The 4,719-nt window shown below is 49.0% G+C and overlaps 1 pseudogene; it reads right to left on the bottom strand.

The window, feature by feature from the left end:
• Positions 1 to 550: 550 nt before the first annotated feature.
• LOC100898767 (zinc finger BED domain-containing protein 5-like) lies at positions 551 to 2,624 on the bottom strand (annotated as a pseudogene).
• Between the last annotated feature and the right edge of the window lie 2,095 nt (positions 2,625 to 4,719).

Below are 4,719 nucleotides of genomic sequence, written 5' to 3'. Positions count from 1 at the left end.
AAATCTAAGAATCTCGAAATTGTCGAATAATGAGCCAAGTGTTCTGGGAATGCTCTACCTCCGATGTCTCCGTCGTCGATTCCACCATTCTCAGCCGCATCTACCAATGTCAAGGGTTCCGTGTCTTGCTCATCGTCAGTCTCAGGAGTTTCCACTCTTGAATGTAGGGTTCCTGATATCTTCATGGCATCCAACACCGCCAAATGAAGCCCGTGAGCTTGACCAGTGGTTCCCAACCTCTTTCTCCCCGCGGAACTCTCGGAGGTTCCGGAAAGCCCTTCCTGGAACCCCTCTTGGTTCCGCAAAGCTACCTGCGGAACCCCTGGCCCGTGTTGTGAAGTATTTCGATAATTTTTTTAGCAGTACCCCCGTCCCGATGTATTGAAGAAAGCACCGTGGGAACGCCTGCCTCGATTTATCTATATTATTCCCTTCTAGATGCTCACAGTACTATAAGGACATTTTGAGGGGCTTGTACACATAGTATGAAATGGTCTTGCCACTTGCCACAATCCTCAAATCCGGCGATACAACTTAGGCGGAGCCGACCCTAATACGAAGGTTGATGCTGGATTAAGCTCGAAATTTCCTTGAAGTTTGGGTTTCTGTCCGAAATCTTCACCCGCACGTCGTTTTCGGCATCCAGTCGATTCCGGTACTTAGTCTTGATTGACGCGTAAATCGAGAAGCCTGCTTCGCATCGATAGGTGCTGACGAAGGGCATTACTACTTCCAGAGCGCTCTTCGCTAAGTCGGGGAAACTCCCAACCAAGCCTGCCCAGAACTCCGGCAGTGATTTCCTGGTAAAACTTTCCTCGAGGTGCGAGTTATGCTGCAGATCGACGAGCTGATCTCTCTAGAGGCTCGTAAGAGCGACCTGGATATCTGAACGGATTTTTAATCCAGCTGTAGGTGTCTCGGTCCACCATCGATTGCGGTGGAAAATAGAGTTCCATATTCGCTCGAAGGGTCGTCAAATGATCCACAATCGAGTTCCTGACACTTTCGTCCAGCTGTAAGGTTTTTGTCGTCCAAGAAGTCCTGGAGGGTTGCGAAAAAGTCCAGACGCGGCTCTTGGATAAGTTCTATCCAAAGCTCGATTTTTTTTTCATGGCGAGGACTCTCTCCGCTGCAACGAAAACATTGATGTCTTTCCCCTGGAGCGATAAGTTCAGCTCATTGAGCTTCTGGAATATACATATCAGCCAAGTAGGCAAGTCGTAGGAGCCAAAGGTTGTCTTGGAACTTCAAGGAAAAAACTTGAATGGTTATTTCGGCCGAGCATCCAAATTTCGTTCCGCAGTTCGAATAATCTGTTCAGAACCCGCCCTCGTGACAGCCATCGGACCTCGGTATGCAGCAGGAGTGAAGTGTGCTCGCTCCCCATTTCTTCGCAGAGAATTCTGAAAATTCTACACTGCAGAGGTCTTAACTTGATGAAATTCACAACCTTGACGGATTCTTCAAGAACAACCTTCAGCGCCTCCGGAATTCGCCTGACGGCTAAGGCTTTTCGATGTATGATGCAATGGCTTGCTCTCGTTCCTGGAGAGATCTCCTGCACTCTACTCACAAAGCCTTTTTGCTTTCCCGTCATCGCAGCGGCGCCGTCCGTGCACAAATCCACACGAGTGGCCCAAGTCAAGTCTTGTTGCTCGAAATACTGTTGAATCAGAGAGAATACAGCCTCTCCAGTCGTGTTACATGGTAGGGGTTTACAAAATAGAAGCTCTTCCTTGACGTCAGAGCTGAAGACATAGCGCACGAATACCAATAGTATCGCTGACCCACCAACATCTGTACTTTCGTCGACCTGTAGCGCCCAACAGGGACTCGACCGGAGTTCTTCGCATACTTGGCGCTCCCACCAAGAGCTTACGTCCGCGATGCGTCTACTGACGGTATTGTTCGACAAGGAAATCGCTTCCATTTCTTTGACGTGACGATCACTGAAAAGGCACCTCGCCGCTTCGATTAGACACGGCTTGAGAAGACGCTCACCGATTGTGTGTGCTTCTCCGACGCGACCGATGCGGTAGGAGAGTCGCAATGAAGAACTTTCTGTCAGCTTTCTCTGTACTCGCGCGAGATCTTGCGCAGCCAGCTCGAAATAGGACTCCGACTGCGATTGGAGCTTCGGGTGTTTCGGATGGTGATAACGTGATAGCTTGGAGGGATTCAATGAGCCAAGGACAATATGGCATATGACGCAGAGGGCACCCGGCTTTGCACGATCTCCATTTTCCACGAATCCGTATGATGTATGAAGGGAAGAACTGACGGATCTTTGGTGCTGACTTCGTTTTCATAGATAGGCGTTTTTTCTTTACCTGAGGTTCTTCAGCACCATTTTCCTGAGCAGAATCTGAGTCCTCAGATAACTGGATCACGTACCCGATGGGTTTCTCGGCAGAAGTCTTCGGGCCCCGCGCGGTATCGAGCCAGCGATCTATTTTTCAAAAGCATTCGAACGCGCTTACTCGGATTGGAGCAAGTCACGCATTACGAAGTCGCACGGTCGACGTGCCTGTGCTGCCTCCCATCTTTTTTGACTAACGATCTTCGGGAATCGTGGATATTGGCGATTGATATGAGACAGGGATGTAAAGCATACTTATCGTCATCCTGGAAGATCCCAGGCACCAAGGGCAGGAGGCAATACCTTTGTTCCCGAAGCTAGGGTACCTCACTGGCGGAACCCTGTCAACGTAAGAAGATATCCGGCTTCGTGATTTCGGGGGAACCTCGAATTCGAACCATTCTCTAGGCTTTGAGAATACTTCAGAAGATGATCCACGGTACCCCAGAGCTCCACCAAATGTTCCCCGTGATGGAAATTACAGGTTAACTGACTTTATTTCGTATTTTCCTATCTCATGGTTCACAGCATCGAGTAGTTGAGCAAGATCGTAAATTACGACTCGCCCATGGCGGTGCATATTTAAATTGCTCTACTCGCGTTCTATATATCGATAATTGCTTTTTCACATTATCCGATGTGTAACACCGGACTGACCCTTCCCAATCATGTATATAAACAGCTTCAATAAAGACTGACTTCACTTGAGGAGTAATATCCTATAACGGTATTATTTCTTTGGTCTGTTGTGTTCCGTCCGAAAGGTGCCTACTCACTCCATCGAACTCTTCGAGTACTCTTCGTCATCTCAGGAGAAACCGACCGAAATTTCCCTTCATTCGTTATCAGCACGAAATACTCTACTCTCCGAGGACGCTGAGGACCATTCGCAAGAGGACAACGTCTCCACGACTCACTCAACAACCCACAGAAATCTTCCACGTGAGTCTATCGCACAGTCGTACCTAGGAACCGAAGTATGTCCGGCACCGAAGGAAAACCTCTGGCCCTCGTGACCACGGGCGGAGGACTCATGGCAGGCGGAGACAACTCAGGAGGGGGTTCTGCTGCTGGAGGTGGTGACACCCCTGCTGGCGGAGTCACTCCGAGTGGAGGTGACGCCAAACCTGACGTACCATCCGAGTCTGAAGAGCCAAACCTGAGTGACATACGAGGAAAGACTGCAGCGATCGTGTTGAATGAAGATGGTTCGAACTACTTATCCTGGAAAGCCCTGATCCCGACTACGCTGAAACTGATTCCATACGCATGGCAAGTTGTCGAAGGAACGCTAGTTGGGAACAAGAGCCCTGATCCCGAAGCTAAGAAGCAACAAGAAAAGTACAACAGAGGAAATCTCGCCGCGAAGTATGTACTCTTGAACTCGATTCACAGCAACATCGTGGTTAATCTGTTCTATGAACATCTGGAGTACACGCAGGCCTCCTCAATCTGGAAGACACTCCAAGAGAGGTTCGGAGCGAAAACCGAATCTCAACAGTTCGTGGCCGTGAGCAATTTCCTCAGCTGGGAATACAGGAGAGATAAGTCAGTCGACGACAACATTTCAACCTTCAAGAGACTGAAATACGCACTGGACGAGTGTAATGCTGACATCAAGGAGGAGATCATTTGTATCACCCTCATCAACAAGTTACCGCCAAACTTGACATGGATTAAGGTACTGTGGCTTCCGAAATCTAAATCCGAAAAGACATTCAGCAGTCTGATCAACCTCATTCAGACAGAAGCACTGAGACGACAATCCGAGAATCCCGAGGACGTACCAACAGCTATGTTCAGCAAAATGAATCTGAGAAGCGGTGGCTCTCGGAAATTCCCTCGCAGAAAACAGGAAAGTCGTGCTCCTCACTACCGTGAGAATCGTTCTGTCTCAACCTCACAACAGAGCTCCTCAAAGTCTACAAAGGTAACGATTACTTGCAACTACTGCAAGAAGCCGGGACACATAGCTAGGAATTGCTATGCGATGAAAAATCATCAGAAGAAGCGCTCCTCAGTAAATGTCGCTGAGTGTTATTGTGCACAAACAGTGAAGATGGGAGATCTAGACTCCCGCTTCAGACGAGAAGGTCAAGAGTGGGTGCTTGACAGCGGTTCAACCCATCACGTGGTCAACAATCGCAAATGGTTTACGAACTTCAAGAACGAAGAGGACATCCGGAACGTTAGGCTTGGCGGTGCTAGGACTCTTCAGGTCAAAGGCACTGGCACTGTCAGCCTCACGGTTCTCGACGGGAAGGCAAGTTCCACCATTACTCTCGAAACGTACTTTATGTCCCGAGCATGGGAAGGCGACTGGTGTCGCTCAGTAACTGGCCAGCAGTCATTTCGACATT

The sequence above is a fragment of the Galendromus occidentalis genome, unplaced genomic scaffold (genome assembly GCF_000255335.2).
Source record: "Galendromus occidentalis unplaced genomic scaffold, Mocc_1.1 scf7180000075785, whole genome shotgun sequence".
NCBI classification, from domain to species: domain Eukaryota; kingdom Metazoa; phylum Arthropoda; class Arachnida; order Mesostigmata; family Phytoseiidae; genus Galendromus; species Galendromus occidentalis.
Note: the sequence above shows the minus strand (reverse complement) of the source record. Positions and strands in the feature narration are given on the sequence as shown.